We start from the raw sequence: 23,456 nt of genomic DNA, 5'->3' as shown, positions 1-23,456 counted from the left end.
CCTTGTCCCACAAAGGAGCTTATAGAGCGGTGAGACAGATATTAAATAAACAGTTTTACAGATAGACAATTCGTGGTAATCTGATCACTTCTAGAAAGGAGACAGACTAGGAGCTATGAGAATGTAAGGGGGAACTCAGCCTAGGAAGTCAGAGAAGGCTTCCTGGAAGAAGTGGCATTTGAATGGGTGCTGGGATACTGGAGAAATGTTAAGCATTAGCCATGTGAGGGTGGGGGTGGGTAACAGCATTCCAGACGGAAAAGGGCATCCAGGCTGCATGGTGAGAAGGCACGTAGAGCCATTGAGGAGCTGGCAGGGGGTCAATGAGCCCAGAGTGGAACAAGCAAGGACATGAGCAATGCTGGGGAGAAATCTTACAGGGTCTTCCTCATGGGCAGTGCTAAGGACTTGGGGATTTATTCTAAAAGCATTGGGAAGCCACTGGAGCATTTAAGTAGGGGAGTGCTAGGGTCAGAGTTGCTGTTTTAGGAGATGACTCTGCAACAAGGAGAGGAGCACAGAAGCAAGCAGGAAAGGAAGCAGAGAGACCCATGAGGAAGCTACTGCAGAGCCCAGGTGAAGATGGTGGTGGCTGGGTGTCTCAGGCTGGGTTCTCTAAAAAAAAAGAGCTAAATCATACATGACTCTAAGGTTGCTTCTGTAATGATCTTAAGCCACAAATGGATGAGTTACTTATGATGTGGCTTAGAACTAGAAAACTTCTGAACTTAGATATGGAAAGATGGAATTATGTGTAGAATGTGGTAAAAAATCCTTTAAGTTGACCTTGCCCATTCATACTGTGGTTAAAGAAAAGATAATCTTTATAAACTAGCCTTGAGATGTAAGTCTAAACAACCTCCTGAATCTCCAACCTTGAAGAAAAGGTGTGACATTGCTTAATCTTTAACCCTGGAGAGAAGACATAGCACTGGCCCTTATCCTGGGAGGTCAAGGTGAAGGATTCACATGTTGTTGTTGTTGTTAGGTGCCATTAAGTTGGTTCCGACTCATAGCGACCCAATGTACAGCAGAAGGAAATACCACCTGGTTCTGTGGCATCCTTACAATCGTTGCTGTTTGAGCCCATTGTTGCAGCCATTGTGTCAATACATCTAGTTAAGGATTTTCCTTTTTCACTGACCCTCTACTTTACCAAACATGATGTCCTTCTCCAGGGGCTGATCCCTCATGATAACATGTCCAAAGTACATGAGATGAAGATTGCCATCCTCACTTCCAGGGAGCGTTCTGGCTGTACTTCTTCCAAGACAGCTTTGCTTGTTCTTCTGGCAGTCCATGGTATATTCAATATTCTTCACCAATACCATAATTCAAAGGTATCAAATCTTCTTTGGTCTTCCTTATTCCTTGCTCAGCTTTGAAGCCATTGAAAATATCATAGCTTGGGTCAGGTTCACATTAGTCCTCAAGGTGACATCTTTGCTTTTCAGCGCTTTAAAGAGGTCTTTCACTGCAGATTTGTCCAATGCAAGGAGATTTGATTTTCTTGACTGCTGCTTCCACGAGTGTTGATTGTGGATCCAAGTAAAACGAAATCCTTGACAACTTCAATACTTTCTCGGTTTATCATGATGTTGCTCATTGGTCCAGTTGTGAGGATTTTCTTTTTCTTTATGTTGAGGTGCAATCCATACTGAAGGCTGTAGTCTTTGATCTTTGTCAGTAAGTACTTCAAGTCCTCTTCACTTTCAGCAAGCAAGGTTGTGTCATCTGCATATGGCAGATTGTTAATGAGACTTCCTCCAATCCTAAAGCCCTGATCTTCTTCATATAGTCCAGCTTCTTGGATTATTTGTTCAGCATACAGATTGAATAAATATGGTGAAAGGATACAACCCTGATGCACACCTTGTCTGATTTTAAACCACGTAGTATCCCCTTGCTCTGTTCAAATGACTGCCTTTTTGTCTATGTACGTGTTCCACATGAGCACAATTAAGTGTTCTGGAATTCCCATTCTTCTCAATGTTATCTATAATTTGTTTTGATCCTCACAGTCAAATGCCTTGGCATAGTCAATAAAATACAGGTAAACATCTTTCTGGTATTCTTTGCTTTTAGGCAAGATCCATCTGACATAAGCAATGATATCCCTTGTGCCACATCCTCTTCTGAATCTGGCTTGAGTTTCTGGCAGTTCCCCGTTGATGTACTGCTGCAACCATTTTTGAATGATCTTCAGCAAAATTTTACTTGCATGATATTAATGATATTGTTCAATAATTTCTGCACTCTGTTGGATCACCTTTCTTTGGAATAGGCACAAATATGGATCTCTTCTAGTCAGCTGACCAGGTAGCCGTCTTCCAAATTTCTTGGCATAGATAAATGAGCACCTCCAGCACTGTGTCTGTTTGTTGAAAACATCTCAATTGGTATTCCATCAATTCCTGGAGCCTTCAATACAACTTGGACTTCTTCTTTCAGTAGCGTTGGTTCTTGATCACATGCTACCTCCTGAAATGGTTCAATGTGGACCAATTCTTTTTGGTACAGTGACCCTGTGTATTTCTTCCACCTTCTTTTGATGTTTCCTGCGTTGTTCAATATTTTGTCCATAGAATCCTTCAAAATTGCAGCTCAGGGCTAGAATATTTCCTTGTGTTCTTTCAGCTTGAGAAATGCCAAGCATGTTCTTCTCTTTTGGTTTTCTATCTCCAGGTCTTTGCATATTTCATCATAATACTTTGTCTTCTTGAAATCGTATGTTCAGCTCTTTTACTTCATCATTTCTTCCATTCACTTTAGCTATTCTATGTTCAAGTTTCAGAGTCTCTTCTGACATCCATTTTGGTCTTTTATTTCTTTCCTGTCTTTTTGACGACATTTTGCCTTCTTCATTTATGATGTCCTTGATGTTATCCCACAACTCCTCTGGTCTTTGGTCATTAGTGTTCAATGCATCAAATTTATTCTTGAGATGGTTTCCAAATTCACGTGGAATATACTCAAGGTCATATTCTGGTTCTGGTGGACTTACATTCACATATAAATCCTGAATTTCTGCTCACTCACTGAGAGAAGGCAGAGATAGGACCTCCCAGTAGTGTCTGACTTCTCCAAAGAGTCCAGACTGAGGCTCTGGACTGAGATTTGGTCTCCTGCTGCTGAACTTGAACCCTAACTAGGAGGGACCTCTGCTGATTCGAGCTATGGTTGAACTTTACTCGTGAGACTATTCATCCAAATTAAGAAGACTGAAGTCTAAAGATTTGGACTCTAACCACTGAACAAACATTGTAATTGTTAATTCTGACTCTCCAGTTCTAAATGAATGTCCTGAGGTCTCACCTGCATGCCTTGCCATAACTAGCTTGTAATTAACCAAGCAAATTTATTCATCACAAACCTGAGTATCTCTCTATTAATTTCTAAGATTAAAATCCTACATGGCTATGGTCAAGTACTCTTTGAAAACCCATCGCTGTTGAGTGGATTCTGACTCAGCAACCCTATAGGAGAGAGTAAAACTGTCCCGTAGGGTTTCCAAGGAGCGGCTGGTGGATTCAAACTGCTGCTGACCTTTTGGTTAGCAGTCGTAGCTCTTAACCACTGTGCTACCAGAGGACCAAAATGCGTCCATTGCATTTTACAGCCTGGAGATCATTGCAGGTCACAGCAATGGCAGTTCAGTGAAGTGTGGGGGAGGGGTGCAAGTGGGTTGGAGTGAATTGAGAACAGGACGATGAAGACAGCCGGGGTGGTTCTGTTTAGATATCTGTGTGTGGATATAAATGTATTCCTACGTGGTGACTGCACATTCTAGATTTCCCAGGACAGTACCGTTTAAAAAATTGTAATTCTTTCTAACAAAGGCAATTCAATAAAAATATATTTAAGTATAATTTGATCTTCATAATTTAGTAAAAATCTTCTTGTAAAATATACAAATCAGAAAAATCATTGAATTAAGACCACTTGTCTTAATTTTTAAGGAGCCGTGGTGGCGCAGTGGTTAACTGAAAGACTGGCAGTTTGAACCCAGCAGCTGCTACATGGAAGCAAAAATGTGGCAGTCTGCTTCTGTAAAGATCACAGCCTTGGAAACCCTATGGGGCAGTTCTTCTCCATCCTATAGGGTCGTTATGAGTTGGAATCGCCTCAACGGGAAAAGGTTTGGTTTTTTTGGATCTCATTTTTTGTTCATAAAAATTTTTGTTTGTTAAGAAGCCCAACTAATATTGGTTATTTCCGCAATGCTGCCATTGCTCAGATGATTTCTGATGCACAGTTGAAGGACTGAGTTGTTGCTTGGGGGGAAACTCCACAATGCGTCAGGGAAACTCCCACGGGTTTTGAGCAGTGGTCACAGTGCTGGCATAGACATACTTGAGGAAAAGAAAGCTGTTGGCCTGAGGGTGTCTGAGGGGACACTCATAAGGATGAGTCGCCTCACTTCTGTGGGCCCTAGTTACTCAGTGAGCAGACAGGCCTGCTTGACACAGTAGGAAGGATTAGCTGGATTGAATATTAACCAGAAAAAAAGTTAGTCGAGGTGAACAAACTACTCAGAGCTCCCTGAGTCACTTGGCAAATTCAGTCATGGGCTATGGACTTCGGATGTTTTCTTCACTTTTAAGCACGGTGAAGCCTGTAGTTTCTAGGTTGCTCAAATCTGTACTTCTGTGTCTGAATCATAGGGCATGATTGATCTCTCGGCTCTGTATTCAGTTTCATCTATTTAATAGCTCCTTTTTATTTTAAAATAAATATAATTTGACAGTTGAAGAGAAGTTACAACCCGGCACACCCACCCACCCACACGTACATACACACACACACAAATCAATACTTATCCTTACTATGGAGCCCTGGTGGTGCTGTAGTTAAGAGCTTGGCTACTAACCAAAGACTGGCAGTTCGAATCCACCAGGCGTTCCTTGGAAACCCTATGGGTGGTTCTACTCTGTCCTATAGGGTTGCTAGGAGTTGGAATTGACTCTCAGCAACTTTCTGTCTTTTTTTAAATCCTTGCTATGTGCACTGCTCTTTTCTGTCTCTTCCCTCCTCTGCTCTCTGTTCCTCTCTCCTCCCCACCTCTCCCCTCCCCTCCCCTCCCTTCTCTTCTTTTCCCTTCTCTCCTTTTCTATTCTATTTTACCCCATCCCATCCCACCTCATTTCTTCTTTTTTAATGTTGTCTGAGATTCACTAACTTGATTTCCCAACCCTCTAAGAGACCTCAGGCTGCAGTTTAGAAAAACGTTGATTTGGACAGAGATAAAGGAAACCCACAGGCCATTGTGAAATGGGGGGGGGGGGAGGGGGGCATTTAAAACAAAACAAAACAAAGGTGAAGTCATTCTTCCGGGTAAAATGAGCCAAGCTCCTGCAATGAAAGAACCTCTGCTGCCGGCCTCAGGGCCACCTGCAGGGCCACCTCTCCCATCTGTGACCACAGGGCCATCGCTCCATCCCACAGTGGCCCCTGGTGTCCTCTCCCTCCATCCCGGTCGGTGTTCCCAAACTGCAGGCGGGATCTCTTAGTGCATCATGAAATTAATTTAGTGCGTCTCAGCATTAGAAAAAGTGAAATAATAGAGTCAGTAGAAAATAGTAGAGCACACAGCATGCGGTAAGTATTGACCTGTTTCAGGTGTGTGTGTATTGAAGACATGGTGTGTGTGAGTGTGTTGTGTGGACAGTGTGTGGTTGAGGTGTGGGGTCTGTGTGGTATGTGTAGGTGGGGTGTGTGGTTGAGGTGTGGGGTCTGTGTGGTATGTGTAGGTGGGGTGTGTGGTTGAGGTGTGGGGTCTGTGTGGTATGTGTAGGTGGGGTGTGTGGTTGTGGTGTATGTGATGTGCTGTGGTGAGTATGTCATGTGTGTGGTAAGTATGGTGTGTGTGTATGTGCGGGTATGTGGTATATGCATGCTCTGTGTGTGAGTGTGTATAAGATACTGGGTTGCAGCCAGAGGTAGCTTTACCCTGAGGCTACTGGACACATCATCGGGAAAGACCAACCGATAGAAAAGGACATCATGTTTGGTAAAGTAGAGGGTCAGCAAAAACAAGGGAAACCCTCAGTGAGATGACTGACTCAATAGTCACAACAATGGACTCACACATACCAACAATCACGAAGGTGGTATAGGACCAGGCAACGTTTCCTTCTGTCATACATAAGGTAGCCCTAAGTTGGAGCCGACTCGATGGCAGCTAAAACAAGCCAAAAAACCGACTCCGGTCGAGTGGATTCTGACTCCTATCGAACCCATAGGGCAGAGCAGAACTGCCCCATAAGGTCTCTGAGGAATCGCTAGTGGATTCTAACTGCTGACTTTTTGGTTAGCAGCTGAGCTCTTAACCACTGTGCCACCAGGGCTCTAGCTAACAACAACCAAAAACCAAACCCAGTGCCATCGAGTCGACTCCGACTCATAGCTAACAACACCCCTCTTTATTTCGCTAGGTTAAGGTGTGTCAGGTAAGGGTCATGCCTGGGTGCCGCCTGAGGAGGCGCCAAGGAGTAGTTTCTACAGGCCATCACAGTTCCCGTCGCCAGTTGTGAGAGATCATTCAGCAATTTAAAATTAATTGCCGTAGGCCACTATTTTCCATAGGTAGGCCCCTGATTAGAACTGCCCCCACCCCACAGCCCGGAGAGGATGTGGAAAACCCTGCGTGCCTCTGATCCCAGACTCCAGCTTCAGTCTCTTTGAAAAATTAAATTATAAAAATTTTTTTTTTTTTAAATTGCATACCTCTAAAGTCATGGGGCAGTTCTACTCCATCCTATAGGGTCGCTATGAGTCAGAATCGACTCAAGGGCACTGGGTGCTGGGCACTGGGAAAGTCCTGACAGCGTTTCGTTCTGTTGTACACAGGGTCGTTATGAGTCGGAACCGACTCAACGGCACCTAACAACAACAACCAAGTCCTGACGGGGCCCTGGTGGCACATGCCTAAGAGCTTGGCTGCTAACCCAAAGGTTGGCGGCAGTTTGAATCCACCAGGCACTGCTTGGAAACCCTATGGGGCAGTTCTCTGTCCTCTAGTGCTGCTCTGAGTCGGAATGACTTGAAGACAATGGTGTGACCCCAATACCACCCAGCATGTTTTCTCCTTTTTCAAAATGGGCTACTGAGAGCTTAACATAACTAAAAAATAATAATAATAAATAACTAAGGCCATGATAAACCTATAAGTTGTTCTTCCTCTGCCTGCCTCCTTCACATACCTCTGTTAATGCCTTTGTTCTTTGTTTTAAACTGATGCAAATAACCTTTTGTTCTGTCAGGACTACCTGTGGCATCCAAACCCCACAGGAAAGTTGGAGCCCAGGTATCAGACATGTAAAGAAATATCTGGCAGGAGACTACAAAGACACTTGTAACCCTTGTAAGATTCTATATAAGCTCTAATGTAAAATTGCTCTTTGGAGGGTAACAATGGGTTTACTTTGTTTTTGTTTTTAAATCCTGGCATACCTAGTAGTTAGAATAATCTCTTTGTAATGCCAGTGTACATTGAATCCTACTTTAAGCAAAGAAGTGTTCTTTCCTGGTCACATCTACCGTACTGGTGATAGTAGTGGTATATTTTGCATAAAATCTCTGATACATGATTGCCTAAAGAAGTAATACAGTACTTTTCGAGTGATCTTTATTTGCAATAACTGGTTATAAAATAAGATAGCTGATGACTGTTTAAGGGTATTCGTTCATCCTTAAGGGAACTCTCTGGACCTAATATACAGCCACCCCCGGTCCATCTGTCAGTGGAGGCTTGAGGGTTGCCACGATGCTGAACAGGCTCAGTGGAGCTTCCAAGCTAAGATGGACTAGGAAGAAAGGTCTGGCTATCTACTTCCGAAAATCAGCCAATGAAAACCCTGCGGATCACAACTGTCTGGTCCCCAACTGATCATGGGGATTGCTCAGGACCAGGCAGTGTTACCTTCCATTGCACATGGGTTCGCCACGTGTCAGGGGCCACTCAATGGCAGATAACAACAACAGACCACATTTTAAGACTGTAGTTACGGATAGCTTGGTCCAGGGATCAGTTAAAGTGACCCTCCCTCCCCAGAAAAACCTAGATAACTGACCTTGTCCCAGTGGCAATGCTCTAAGTTGGGACACGTTGGGCTTGGCCCCATTGGCCCGGGGAGTCTGAGGGCACTACACTGCACCACCCTCTGCAGGCAGACTGCTGCTGTCTAACTCTGGGATTGATGAGGCACACCCGGCCCAGCAGGGCGGCTCCAGCTAGCAGAACTGCCCCTCCCCCCGGGGTGTGTGACGTTGGGGTGGAAGGGACAAATCAGAAGGGAGGCGATGAGGCTGGGCTGAGAGCTCTGGGATGCCCTTACTCACTTGGCTTTATTGTTTGCATATCCTCGTTTCGTGCCTCCGAAACCTGACACAGGCTTCTGCTGTTCCTGACCTCAGAGACTTCCGTGTCTTGAGGTGTGTGAACTCGCGGGACTTATCCTAGCGGTGCCTGGAACTGGGCTTACTACCCATCTGAGTACACCATTGATGAGCGCTGATATGGCGGTGGGACAGAGATCTTTTAAACATTGGGTTGTCAGAGTAGCATTAAAAACAATACAGGCTGTATAATTTTTTAAAAAGAATAAAAAAAGTACGTATTGAGAAATGGGCTTTGGGAATGGTTTCAGGCAAAGATTAGACAAGCCTATAAAACAAATGAAAAGAAAAAAAAAGTACACGTGAGGAACATGCTTCTTAGTTCAATCAAATATAAGAGACCAAATGGGCAGCTCCTGTTCAAAAGCAGGATGAGAAGGCAGGGAGGGACAGGAACTGGTCCAGTAGACACAGGGAACCCGGGGTGGAAAGGGGGAGTATGCTGTCACATTGTGGGGATTGTAGCCAATGTCACAAACAATATGTGTATAAATTTTTTAATGAGAAATTAACCTGAACTGTAAACTTTCACCTAAAGCACAATTAAAAAAAAAAAAAAAGTACTTTTAAAGGATACGAAATTGAAAGTACCTTTTTTTTTTTTTTTTACCTTATTAGCGTCTGCAGCTTCTTTTCTGCTGGGGAATGGCTCCCTCTGCTGGGCATTGTGACAAAAGCCAAATAAACTCATTTCCGTCGATTCCGACTCAGAGCTGACTTACCTGTGGTGTCAGAGTAGAACTGCCCCATAGGTTTCCAAGGATGTAATCTTTACAGAAGCAGACTGCCACATCTTTCTCCCATGGAGCGGCTGCTGGGTGCGAACTGCTGACCTTTTGGTTAGCAGCCTAGCTCCTAACCACTGCACTACCAGGACCACCCTGAAACTCATGAACTTCATGTTTGGACAGTAGAGAATTAAGAACGAAGCACTTAGATTTTTCTTTGTAGAGTTCTTCACCTGTAATCAGGATTCTCTGGGTGTTGCAAACAGTTAACGTGCTTGGCTTCTAACCAAAAGGTGAGTCCACCCAGAGGTACCTCAGAAAAAAAGCCTGGCAGTCTACTTCAGAAAAATCAGCCATTGAAAACCCTATGGATCAAAGTTCTACTCTGACACACGTGGATCTCCCTGAGTTGGAGTTGACTCAATGGAAGCTTTTTTTTTTTTTTCATCTATAATCAAGGTTGATATTTAAAAATATTTAGCAACTGGTGGGGCTTCCTACTGGGTCAAGCATTAACACTTTGGAGGCTGGACTGTGAGGAGGTGGTGGGGAGGGTTCTGGGGTAGGGGCTGAGTGGCCGGGGCAGGGTGGGGAGGACAAAGTGTGGGTAGAAGTGAGAGTGGGTAGGGTGTTCGGGACAGTGCACTTCCCAGTCAGGGAAAGAGCAACTAATGTGGAGGGTACAACTATACCTTGGCACACAGCTAAAGATCAGCTGGCCTGTAATCAAACAAAAATAGTTTTCTAATGTCTTTTTTTTAAAAAAAATAAAACTACAAATCTTTAACTTACTGGGTTGCTCCAAGCAAATACTTTTGTTGAGCACACATTCCTTGTAAGATGGGTTAATGCTATCGTCTCACTCTCTCCTGTCTGGATGCCTTGTGTTGTCAAGGCTGTGCGTAAGACAAGTCTGTATTTAGTGCATTACAGCAAAAAAAAGAAAAAAAAACTCTTTTTTTTTTTTTTAAGTATGTTAAAATTCCAGGGCTTTGAACCGGTTCTTCTGGTTTGAACCCCTCCTGAGAATTTGTATTTCTACCAAGTTCCCAGGAAGTTATGCATAAGAATCACCTGGGCACCTTGTTAAAATGTAGGTTCTGATGCAGTATATGGGGGGGGGGGCAGAAATGCAAATTCTCAGCAGGGACCTTTTTATAAATGTAAATTCTCAGCAGGGGTTTGTTCCAGTTAGAAGCCTGCTTTGTACCGTCTTTTTTCAGCCTTGTGTTACAGCTTTGAAGCAGTAGCAATCCACAGTGTGTTCCAAGAAGCTATGGCCAGGAGGCAAAAATCAGCCCCTACTACCACTAATGACCGCCCTGACAGGGAACAAAAAAGAGCAGGAGAAATATGTAGAACAGAACTCAAATTCACTTAAGAAGACCAGACTTAAATGTCTGACAGAGACTGAAGGAACCCCCAAAGCCATGGCTCCCAGACACACCATTAACCCAGAACTGAAGCCATTCCCGAAGCCCACTCTTACAGACATAGACAGGAAAGTGCTTCTTAGTTCAAAAAGAAAAAAAAAAAAAAAAAAAATCAGCCCTTAGAATAATGCTTGACACATAGTAGGAGCCCTATAAACATTGTTTGAGGAAGTGGATGGTGACTGGACACCAGGAAATGAAAGCACAGGCAGTCCTGGGCTCCAAATGTGGGTAGTTGCTCGACTCTTCTAAATTGCTTTCGTAAAACAAGATTTCTCCTTGTACTGTGCAGTCTGGGGACAATGACGGCACACTTTTGTGAAGTGTACAGAACACCCTTTTCTGGACACAAATGAGAGAAGTAAGGGCTAAAGCACAGAAAAGCTTGGCCCTCCAACCTCAGTGTCCACACCCAGTCCTTTAATAATTATAATACAACCAATCAGCTGCCATTGAGTTGACTCTGACTCACGGTGACCCCACATGTGTCGGAGTAGAACTGTGCTCTGGAGGGTTTTCAATGGCTGACCTTTCGGAAGAAGGTCGCCAGGCCTTTCTTTCGAGGTGCCTCTGAGTATGCTAACCTTCAACATTTCGGTTAGCAGCTGAGCACGCAGTTTGCATCACCCAGTGATTTCTGTCTGATAGTAATAAAATACCCAAACCCACTGCCATCAAACTGATTCTGACTCATTGCAGCCGCACAGGATTTCCAAGGCTGTAAATCTAAAAATGTAAAAAAAAAAAAAAATTGTTTTGAAAATCTCCGCAGAAGCAGACTGCCACATCTTTCTCCTGCGGAGCCATTGGTGGTTTTGAACCATTGACATTTCTGTTAGTAGTCAAATGCTTTAACCACTGTGCCACCAGGGCTTCTTAGTCTGATAATAGGGACTGTTCTGGGGCATCTAGGCTGGCCGGAGGGGAAAGAGTGTAGCCACGCCATTCCTCTTGGAGGGATAAGGTAGCTTCCACTTACTCCCAATGCATTCAAGAAACATTCATGAAGTGCCTTCCATGTGCACTGGTGGCGCCATGGTTAAGAGCTGGGTTACAAACAGAAAGGACAGCTGTTGGAATTCACCAGCCGCTCCCTGGAAACCCTATGGCGCAGTTCTATTCTGTCCTACAGGGTCGCTATGAGTCGGAATCGACTCGACAGTAACGTGTTTGGTTTCCATGTGCACGGGACATACGGGGGTACAACATGAACACGAGGGAGGTAGACTCTGCTTCTCTGATGTTAGACCCTCGTGGGGGAGTGACATCTTCACAAGTGATTGTAATTGTGATGAGTGTAATTAGGGAGAAGCCAGGGGTGATGGGGCAATCTGAGAGTGGAAAATGGACCCATCTCCAGGTGTGAGGGGCTGGGAAAGCTCACCCAAGGTGGTCAGTGTTACCGGTCAAATTATGTCTCCCAAAAGATACATTGAAGACCTTATTTGGAAATACAGGCAGTCCCCAGGTTAGGAAGGAGTTCCGTTCTTAAATCCGCCTTTAAGTTGTATTTGTACAAAAGACAGAACAGTTAAGTACACTTCGTGTCTAACACCAGTTAGTCAAACGTTTGTCTTAGTGTGTAGTATCTAGTGTACCTTTCTATGCATAAAAACATTAAAGAAACGCTTCCAGATACACTGAAACAACTTTAACATAATAACAGTAATAATGACAGTAGGTTTTGATGAATGTTGCAAAGCCTGTTTGCTGTTGTGTGTCCCTTCTCCACGGCTGAAGAGATACCTACAGGGCAAACATTATCGTAAACACCCAGAAGATTCTGTTCTGTAAAATCTTGGAGACCAATTAGATATTTTATTGTAGACTGTGAACTAAAAAATCTGTGTTGTACCACTGGGCACATTTCGGCTGGGATTTGAACTCTCCTCAGCAGAGGCAGGGAGGGTTGGGGGCGTGCGTGGGATGGTGCTGGGGCCAAACAGATCATTCTCCCCTCACCTTCTCACCACATCTGTGAACCCCACGCACCAACTGTGAGGCCCCCTGCCTCGGGGTGCAAGGGAGCAACTGCCAACCAGGGTGTGCTAAAGAGCCAGCCAGGTGCCTAAGGGTTGGGGAGAGGACGCTCAGGGAAAGCCAAGTTCTCCACGGACCCCCGGAAACCATTTGGAAGTAGAGAGGTCAGGTATCCATGACTGCCCCCGCCCCCCCCCGCCCCGCCCCAGCCACCAAAGACGCTGCAATAGTGAAATCCCACATGCCTAAGGTAGGGGAATCAGAAGCTCAGAGAGGTGCTTCGATGGACCCCGGCTGCACAGCACCTAGAGCCCAGCGGGATGCGGTGCGGCGGAGCTGGATAAGGCGGCACAGGAGAGGCAGGCCGTGCCCAGCGCGGCGCACTGACCCCTTGTACTCAACACGTACAGCGGGCACCCTCGTCCCAGCTGCCGGCTGCCACCGCCTGCAGGCCCGCGAAGCGGAGGTGCTTGGGGTACGCGGGCGGTGGGCGGCCTTTCCGAGCTCCCAGGGAGCCGGGTGCCTGTGCTCCGCTGGCTGCTGGGGCCGCGGCTGGGCGCACCACGTGGCAGGGGCGCACCAGCTGCCCAAGGCCCCACTGCCCAAAGCCCCGATGAGGTGCCTGAGCGCGCAGGAGAAGCGCTGCCCTGGTGGGAGCCCGGCCGAACACTAGACAGTTTCTCCTGGATAGGCTTACTATGGGTGGTACCTAAATCAGCGTTCCTAATCCGGGACTGCCTGTAAGGTCTCTGCAGACGTAACCAAGTTAGGAGGAGTCCATCCCGGATTAGTGTGGGTCCTAAATCCCATATGACCGGTGTCTTTATGAGAAGAGAAGAGATACAAACACAGAGACACGCAGGGAGACCGCCACGCGACGGTGGAGACAGAGACTGCAGGGATGCGTCTACACGCCAAGGCACGCCAAAGGTTGCCGGTAACGCCAGAAGCTACAAGAAAGGCAGGGAACGGATCTTCCCCTAGAGCCTTCAGCGGGGCATGGCCCTGGGACACCTTGACTTCTAGCCTGCAGAGCTGAGACAGAATGCATTTCTCTCCTTCTAAGCCCCCGGTTTATTGTGATCCTTACAGCAGTCATGGGAAATGAGCACAATCACCTTTAAGGTGAGACAGGAAGGGGGGGTAGTGGTGTGGGGGACCGTTTCCGGAAGGCAGAACAGCAAAGGGCATCAGGAGCAGGGGTGGGTGGGGGTGGGGGTGGGGGTGGGGGGTGGGGGCTGAAATCCAGCAGGAGCTGTCGGGTTTCTTTAGTTCCCCCCCACAGCTCTCTGCTTGCCAGGCCCATATCTGGCTGCACCTGCACAGACGATATGTTGTTAGGTGCCCACGAGTCGGTTTTGACTCACAGTGACCCTATGTACAACAGAACAAAACATTGTCCGGTCTTGCGCCATCCTTATGATTGTTGCTATGTTTGAACCCATTGTTGCCGTACTGTGTTAATCCATCTCCCTGAGGGTCTGCCTCTCTTTTGTTGACCCTCCACCAAGCATGATGTCCTTCTCCAGGGACTGGTCAGAGTCCTTTTCCTGATTCTCACTAGGGCCTGGTGGGCTGGAGGGTGCTGAGGCCTGGTTCACATACTCAAATCCTGAGTTAAAACCTTGGCGCAGTCAGGGTCTGCTCCTCACAAATTACTGTCCTCATCATGCCCTGTACTGGTAGCTCTGTGCAGGGAGAACCACTGTCTGTCTGTTCCTGCAGGGCAGAGGATTTGCCTGACTTCACCCCTCCCACCCCCTGCATAAACCCTCACTCCTCTGCACACAACCAAATGCCTTACTGGTTTACAATCCACTAGAGTTGGAACCCTGGGCACACAGTGGTTAAGCTTTGAGCTGTTAATCAAAAGGTTGGCAGTTTGAATCCACCAGCTGCTCCATGGAAACCCTGTGGGGAAGTTCTATTCTGTCCTATAGGGTCACTCTGAGTCGTAATCAACTTGGTGGAAATGGTTTTGTTTTTTTTTTAGAATTGCCCAGGGTCTTGGTCTGTTGCGGCCATCACTCTATGCCCAGTGTGTGGCACGCAATGTGTGCGTTGAGTGGATCTCTTTTCAAAGATACGGGGGACTTCTCCCTGGGAACCTTCTTACTCTGGCTGAATCCAGCTGTCACTGTGACACCCATTCGGCACCCACTTCTGGGGACCCTGTCTGCAACTCTCAAAGGTGCTGCATACTCCCACTCTCTGGAGCAACGCCAGACCTCCAGACCCCACCAGGAGCAAAAGAAAACAGCCCCAGAGGGCACGGGGGACCACAGTCCTGATGCTGCTGAAGCAACCCGAAGTGCCCCTTCCTGGCTCATTAACCCTTATTTTACCTGCAGTGATAATGGCTTTCATTTTCTGTGTCCCAGCCTCCTGCAGATTAGAAATTGCAAAGGAGGAGGCATGGTTAATTGAGGATGGGGTAGAAAGAAGGTGTTATGGGTTGAACTGTGCCCCCCAAAATCATATGTATTGGAATCCTAACCTCTGTACCTGTGAATATAATCCCATTTGGGAACAGGGTTTTCTTTGTTATGTTAATGACAGTGTAGGGTGTCTTAGACCAATCACTTTTGAGATATAAAGGAAGCAGAAAAGGCACAGAAGAAAGACACAGGGGGCAGACCAACAATCGCTGAAGACGAAGGAGGCCGACCGTCTCAAAGCCCAGGGGCCCCAAGAGTGGCCGGCTAGAGAGTCTGAGACAAGGACTCCCCCCGAACCCCCGGAGAGGGGCTTCCCCTAGAGCCAGCTCCCTGAATTTGGACTTCTAGCCTCCTAGACTGAGCGAAAATAAATTTGTGTTTGTTAAAGCTTACCCGCTTGTGGTATTTCTGTTACAGCAGCGCTGGGTAACTCAGACAAGGGAGGGAGGGGGCTCGGAGGGTTAGGAACCTGGACATTACGGACAAGTGGCAATGGATCGTTCACCCGCCATCATCCTGCCATTGGAGCTGGAGAAAGGTCTTACCGGTTCTGGTCAGGATTTGCTTGCTCAGCCTCAGCTGCTGCTGTGAGGGTTCACTGACAATCCTTTCAGGGATGGTGGTTGCCAAGCGAACTCCCTTCTGTTCCTCCTTCTTAGCATTATCTCCTGAGCCACCCACGGAACTGACATTGCCAACTCTGGTCACGTGCAAAAGCCAGATAACAACCATCCAGCATTTCAGTCTCAACATTGGACAAGCTCCAACTTTGTGACCCCTCAACCCTGAATAACGTAATTCCCACTGAGTTGCTAAGATGCTTAACCCTGAGAAATTTCTTGCTTACACAATATTTTATTTTTTTTTCTTTTTCTGGCTTCTGCCTTGTGGTTTAGATGTCACATCTTAACTTCTTCTTCCCTGAAGGGACAGCCCAGTACGGTGTCTGATCCACCCCTCAGCTAAAGTTCACTGGCTCTGCTCTGTTGCTTCTTAGCCAGTCTCCCCCTCGGGCTGTCTTGGAATAACACAGCTGGGATTTGTCACCTCAGCCTGCATAATTCCTGTTTTCTGCATTTAGCCACACTTCTTCCCTTGTTTCCGCATGTACGCCATACTTCTTCCCCCGTTTCCGCGTGTACACCATACTTCTTCCCCCGTTTCTGCGTGTACACCATACTTCTTCCCCCGTTTCCGCTTGTACACCATACTTTTTCCCTGCACCAAAACAGTTGCCATTGAGTCAACTCCAACTCGTGGCAACCCTGTGCGAGTCTGAGTAGAATTGTGCCCCATAGGGTTCTCAGTGGCTGATTTTTCAGAAGTAGATCACCAGGCCTTTCTTCCAAGGCACCTTTGGGTGGACTCAAACCTTTTGGTTAGCAGGTGAGCGCTTAACCATTTGCACCACCCAGATACTCTTAGAAACGGTGATACAGTGAAACTAGCAAGAGCTGAAACTGATGGGACTGCCTTGTTTTTCTGGGTTTCCCAAGTTTTCCGTTGACAGGACGCTTACAACTTTCCTACCGCTCTCTATTAAAAATCCTGCCTCAGAAACACCCAGTGAGTCTTCCTTCTCTGGCAGGTTTCCGCCTTACACAGGTTCGGGCTTTCGCGAGTTTTACTGTACTTAGAAGCAAATCACCATGACACAGCCTACCCTGCTCCTCACCCATCCGTGGCTTAGGGAGCTCAGCTGGCCAAGGCAGAGTCCTGTGTACACATCACACATCAAAGGAATAACCTGAATTCCTGAGCTGCCTTTGCTTTCTGAACTGTTGATTGCGATCAGCAGGCCAGCCTGTGCAGACAGATGAGCTCCAGAAGAGGGGCAGGGGCTGTCCAGTTATCTCGGCTGTGGTTTCTCCTTACTTCAGAGGGCTGTAGGAGTAAGTGACTGCAGTGTCGGGCGTGGGCCCCAGGTTGGCCATTTCTTAGCCTCTGTCTCTCAATTTCCTTGTGTTGAAAATGGGCGTATTAATCCCTGCTGTCCAGGGCTGGTGTGGAGATTCAATAAACCAATTTTGGGAGAGCCCCTATGCTGGCATAAATGGTCGGCCAATAGTTTTGTGCTGGCAGAAAACTGGTATTTACTCGAGACTGCTGTGCAATTTTTCTTAATAAAAGTATACAAGAGGTATCACCAAGTGAATGTCTACTTAAAACAAGGACAGGTGGAAACTGTCTTAACTGGAGAGTAAGAAAGGCTTAGCGATCTACTTCTGAAAACCAGAGTGAAAACCTGATGGAGCACAACGGCCTGGTCTGCAAATGACCATGGAGTTGCCATGGGACCAGGCATTGCTTCATTCTGCCCTGTGTGGGGTGAGCACGAGTTGGGGGAGGACTGGACGGCAGCTACCAACAGCAAAGAAGAGGTGTGTCTGTTATTACCGTCTCACATGCGTCAGCTAACCCAGCGTGCCTCCTTTCCTTCTTTGCAGGGCTCCATGAGGGATCGTTCTGCTGGTGAACTCGGTTTGCTGGGGGCTGTGATAATTAGGCCAAGGTCAGGCACTCTGTCCCCTGAGGGCCAGTTAGCTCAGCTTGGCTCCATGTCCATACACATTTGATCTTAACCCGGCTGGCAGACTCACAAGTGTGTGAGCGCGTCCCAAAGGACGCCAGGGCTAAGTGTTTCTGTGGTCCAGGCAAACGTTTCCTTTCTGTGGAGAAGCAAGTCCATGGACTGAGCGGTACAGTCGTTACGCCTGAAGGTGGCGCTATTTCTCAAGGAATAAGGCACGTGGCTGCTGCTTTTGAAAGCTGTGTGAAAGGATAGAGTATCAAGGTGCGGAAAGGATCCCCGAGGTATCCTGGTTCAATCCTCTCACTTTATTGGCAAGAAAACTGAGACCCAGAGATATAAAGCACTTGCCCAAAGTCACACCACAGATTTGTGACAGACGCAAGGTTAGACAAGGTCTCCCCAAGCATAGCCTTTTCCAATTCTCACTACACTAAGAGGTTTCCTGGATTCAACTTATGTAAGCACCGGCTTAGGATGGAGTCGTCAGAACGGAACTCCATTGTAAGTTGGGGACTACCTATGGTATGTTCCATGCAATATTTCTGATATACTAAAACAATATTCATTTTTTATCTGAAACTCAAATTTGACTGGAGTTCTGGATTGACTTGTGCCCCTCCAAAAAAAAACCTATGTGGGAGCCTTAATCACTGCACCATAAATGTGACCCTCTTTGGGGAAACAGGGTTTTCTTTGCAGATGTTATCAGATAAGTTCTATGAGGGCATACTGGATTAGTGTGGGTCCTAAGTCCAAACCCTTTTGAGGGCGTCTCATAAGGAGAGATGGGAAGACACATGTCGTGTGATGACCCAGGCAGATGCATCTACAAGCGGCAAGGCCACCAGAAGCTGCGAGACACCCACAGAAGCAATCAATGCAGCTGAGACCCTGATTTGGACTTCCAGCCTCCAGAGCTGTGAGACAATACATTTCTGTTCTTTAAAGCCACCCACGTTGTGCTATTTTGTTATGTGGCCTGGGAAACAAAGACAACTTGGTGTCCTGTATTTTATCTGGCAACCCTCTGTGTGGCCAGTGGCCACTGCACCAGACCCTGATTGGACAGACAGCTTTTTCAGCAGAATGGTCATTTCCCTTCTCTGTCACCTTTGCCTAGTGCCCCAGGCCCTGGGCAGGGACACCGGGAGGCAGTGACCATTTGTGGCCTTGTTGTGTTTTTCCCCAACAGGTGACGACTGATTTGGTTCCTGGGATCTGCCTTGTGTAGTCAGATAAGCATTCCCTGAACTAAACACCCCTCCCAAGTCTTTTAGTGAATAAACACTGCTCAGGCTACTTCCGGAGCCCTGGTGGCACAGCAGTTAAGAGCTTTGGCTGCTAACCAAAAGGTTGGCAGTTTGAATCTACCAGCTGCTCCTTGGAAACCCCGTGGGGCCATTCTACTGTGTTCTATAGGGTCACTATGAGTCTTCCAGGAACACACTACATTGTGAATGGATCACCCAGTGGAGAAGATGCTAGCCATTCCCTTGACTGTCTAATATGTTTGGGAGAAACTCATGATTTATTTTGCAGGCAGCCCCCACACAACATGGTATGGGATTTACAGTTTTCCAAGTGCGGGTTTTCATGTGGGGTGTAGGGGGCCCTCCCGTCTCTTCTCAGTAGAAGCTGTGTGGGAACATTTGTGTGTCTGTGCCCAGAATTATGCCATTAACCTTCCAAATTCAAATAAGGGGAAATTCTCCCTCTCTCCTTTCTTTTTTCTTTCATGTAGCTATTAGCAAGGATGTGACAATTGAAATAACAACAGGCTTAGGTCACCGTGTTACTATTTGATAATTAAACCAGTTGCCCTGAGTCAACTCCGACCCATGGTGATCCCATATGTGTTGGAGTAGAACTGTGTTCCAAAGGGTTCTCAATGACTGACTTTTCAGAAGAAGATAACCAGGCTTTTCTTTCGAGGAATCTCCGAGTAGACTTGAACCTCTAACCTCTCAGTTAGTAGCTGAGTGCGTAATCACTTGCACCACCCAGGGATGCTAACATTTAATAGTGACCTTTGCGATGCCCAAGCTGAATGAAAGTTTCTAGAGTTCAAAACTTTGTGTTTTCTTTTCAGGGGGAAGGGTGATTATAAAACGAACCAGCTGACTTGGTCAAGATTTGTCAGCAGGCAGTCTTCTCTCCTGTATTTACAAACACCTTGGATCACAAGTTTAAAAAAAATCAATGATATGCAACAAAGCAAACTATAGTTGCATTTCGTGGTAACAAGACATTCCGATGGAGGTTACAGCAGACGTTAGGGACAGAGTGTCCTCTTTGCTCCACGACCCGGGACTTGCCTGGGTAGCAGCTGGGAAGTCAGCCAGCCTGTTGCAATGAGCCTGTAGCTCCCAGGTAGGGGCAGATTATCCAACAGGCAAGGTAAGCATGGTGTTTACCTTGCTTACCAGATCATCTGTAGTGAACAATTTCACATTTTTTCACCATATCAAAGATTCTGCTTCTAGGTGTATCTCTCTTCCAACCCCACAGGACCTTCCTACAGAATCAAAGCCTGTTTTCAAATTTATGATCCCTCACAGGGGCAGATAATCCAGTAAGCAAGGTAAGCACAGGTTTGCTTGTGCTTACTTACTAATCTGTAGTGAACAATTTCAGTGAAAAACATTAGCAAGTAAGCGCAAGTAAGCCTGTGTTTACCTTGCTTACTGGGTCCCAAGTCAAAACTATGCCAGGTTCCCGGGGTGGGGTGGAGCAAACCAAACAGTAGGATACCTTTTCTAAAAATACTTTGTACAAGTAAAACTAGCCCTTGGAACTCAGCTTCAAAACAGTTTTAAATAAGTAGCTTAAACAGGTGGCCGCAACAACAGGCTCAAACATAGCAATAACTGTTGGGGATGGCACAGGACTGGGCAATGTTCCGTTCTGTTATGCATAGAGCTGCTATGGGATGGCACAGGACTGGGCAATGTTTCGTTCTGTTATACATAGAGCTGCTATGAGTCAGAGCCAACTGGACGACACCTAACTCCAACAGCAGATTCTGAAGTATGCCTGGTATATTGTTTTTCAAGCAATTAGAACTACACTTTATAATTGTTTATTATGTACATTTTAGTAAAAACTGAGAAGGCCTATTTGGAAATAATTTCAGTTGCTGTTTAAATTAATCTGTGGCTATTTGGGATGGGTAGACTTGTTCTCTAGTTCTTTAGTTCAGTAGAAGCATATTTGTTGAACTGGATGGTTTGAGATTTCAAAAACTATTTTCAAAATTTGGGATAATGGAATAAATGGTTGTGTGTGTGTGTGTGTGTGTGTGTGTGTGTGTGTGTGTGAAGGAGCCCTGGCGGCACGGTGGTTAAGCCCACGGCTGCTATCTGTGAAAGGTCAGCAGTTTGAACCCACCAGCCGAAAGAAATACGTGGCCATCTGCTTCCCTGGATTACAGTCTTGGAAACCCTACAGAGCAGTCTTACTGTGTCCTATAGGGTCGCTATGCATCAGAATTGACTCAAGGGCAACAGGTTTTTCTTTTTTTTTGTTTGTGTGTGTGCTGCATTTATGTTTTGCGAGTTCTACAGACTTTTCCAGTCAGTTGTAATTCAGATATTAAAGCCGGTGCCCTTTGCTAGAAACCTCAGGATGATTAAAATAGAGTAAAACACCCAAGAAAAGTAAAAAACAAGAAAACCTACTAATAGAGAACAAACAAAACCAACCAACCAACCAACCAACCAACCAACCAACAAGTAAATAAAAAGAAGAAAAAACAGCGACATTTTAATTACTTCCTGGGTCATACCAGAGTGAATTTGAGAAATTTTAACACAAAACTGAATTTCTTTTAACATAAAATTTATGTGTGAATATTGATGGCAGTATTAAAATTTTAATGTTTATAAATAAAATTTTCACATGAAAATAACTTAGAAGTGAAATTATATATAACTGGCACACACACTATACAATTTATGCTACTTCTAGCAGTTCTTTTTTCTATAATTATTTCTTATTACAAATGTAATAATGAAGCAAATTTAGGAGAGAAATAAGCAAGAAGAAAATAAAAGTCACAGGTAACCGTAGCAGGCAGAGAGAATCTCTGAATTTTAGTGTACTTCTTTCTAGTCTTTTTTTCTATATGTATTTATCGAAAAAATGTTATTGCCCAGGTTCTTGTAAAACTGCATTTAATTTGTGTGTAATTTTTTTTTTTTTTTTTTAATATGAGGAAGGGAGGAGACCAGAAGCAGGAAAGAAGGAAGATGAGATTTTGCAATGACTCTTAAAATAATGTAGGAAACCAAGAAGTGCTGGACCAGCAGGAAACGGAATCCTAAGTCATAATCCTCTGCCCCCCTTTTTTTTTTTAATGTTGTAGCAATAGCCTGTGATAACCTAACATTTTCTTCGTCAGAGTCATATGCACATTTTTATATGATTTAAGAAAGAATGAGAAAGATTAACTTTTCTTTTTAAACCGTGATTAATTCAGAAACATTGGCAATTTCCATCGTTGACATGTTCAACCTTTCTAATTTAACACATGGATTTAGTGGTTAGGACGCCAGCACACTTTCTCTCTGGTTTGAACAGAGGCGAGCTCTCGTCAGGAAACGCCTAGCTTCCAGCCTCCTGTGCTAGCTGTCGGCAGACGGGGGGAAGAAGAGACTGAGACAATTGCAATGGTTTTCCACCCAAGGTGGACTCCACGTGAGAACATGCTAGGCCAAAAACCTGTTCAAATGAAATGTGCCGAAAATGAAAGTGAAGACACCCAGACGTTTGCTCAGCTCCCTGCAAATAAGTAGTTAGGAGGCTGAGAAGGCTAGCGCCCTGGAAACAAATGTGTTTATGACTGTTATCAGAAAGAGTTGCAACGGGAGCAGACAGGAGCCAATGCTAAAACAAGAAGAACAAAAATAGCTGCGCGTTTCAGCAGGTGTGTTACCATATTGTCCTCAACATGAGGCTATTAATTTCTCAGTTTTCGCGGAGAAGTTTAAACATAGGAACAAGTCACAAATCAGCGGCAATCCCGGGGAGGATACACGGGCTGGGATTTCACAGACCACAGTTTTTACATTCGGCCGTGTCCCCAAGGGCCAATCAATATTGGTGGCAATTATTCTTAGTACACAGTCCAAATGAAATGTTTTTTTTTTTCCCTTTTTTTTGTCAAGGTGGGAGATCGTGATATAGAAATAAGCCAATTCCCTGGTGGATGGCAATTGGGCCACGTAACAGCTGCAGGGAGTCTGCTGTGGGTCTCTTTTGCCTTCTCCTCGGGAATAGTTCCATAATCACCCTGTTATTTTAACCCTCAAATGCAAGGGATGTTTGATAAGCTAGCTAGGAGAAGCTTACCTTGTGTCAAACAAAGAGAGAATTAAAATAATAAAATCAAAATAAATAAACAAGCCAGCAGAACCTCCCAAAGCAGCTGCCAGTAGCATTACCTTATATGCAGGTTTTATTTACACACTCCGGTTTCTAGGCCACAACCTCTAGAGGGCCAGTGCTTGGGACGCAGAGATGTTTTCACAAAGAAGGCAGTGTCGATTTACATTCTAGTGGGAAAGGCAGTGAAAACCTATTTTCTTTTTTCTTTGATTTCCAAAAGGCAGATACCAAATTATGCAAATTCCTAGGTTTTATTCTTTGAAAAGTTAGTTTTACTTTTTAAAGTTTTAGCCTATTTTTAATTTTTTGGTTGGGGTGTGGTGGTGATGGGGTGGGAAGGAGGAACAGAAAATCAGAGGAGAAGTGAGGCCTGAAATGATGGTTCCTTTTCCAAGTTCAAGTTAGTGGATGCTGACCGTAAGGGATTTGGCTCGAAAAGCTCACAAAACCCTGCTCATCAAGGGAGAGAGGAGAAGACAGGAAACTTTGGGCAGTGTCCCCATTACAACAAATTAGAATCGATGTGAGTTTGAATTTCCCAGTCCTTAGGGTGGGGCTTCTT

The 23,456-nt window shown here is 45.6% G+C and overlaps 1 protein-coding gene across 7 annotated transcripts in view; it reads right to left on the bottom strand.

Annotated features, from left to right (window-relative positions):
* The window catches only part of IFNAR2 (interferon alpha and beta receptor subunit 2), an 89,575-nt gene extending 66,537 nt beyond the window's left edge, over positions 1 to 23,038 (bottom strand). For 2 of the 7 annotated variants that reach the window (XM_064273197.1, XM_064273199.1), the window contains exon 1: positions 15,522 to 15,740. The gene's annotated coding sequence lies outside the window, so the exon portion shown is untranslated. Of the gene's footprint in view, positions 1 to 15,521; positions 15,755 to 22,950 lie in introns of those variants that run through there. The other 5 variants (XM_023548459.2, XM_064273201.1, XM_064273205.1 and 2 more) reach the window with 5 other exon arrangements.
* Positions 23,039 to 23,456: the final 418 nt, after the last annotated feature.

The sequence above is a fragment of the Loxodonta africana genome, chromosome 20, assembly GCF_030014295.1.
Source record: "Loxodonta africana isolate mLoxAfr1 chromosome 20, mLoxAfr1.hap2, whole genome shotgun sequence".
Classification (NCBI taxonomy): domain Eukaryota; kingdom Metazoa; phylum Chordata; class Mammalia; order Proboscidea; family Elephantidae; genus Loxodonta; species Loxodonta africana.
This window is presented reverse-complemented; position numbering and strand designations above follow the sequence as displayed.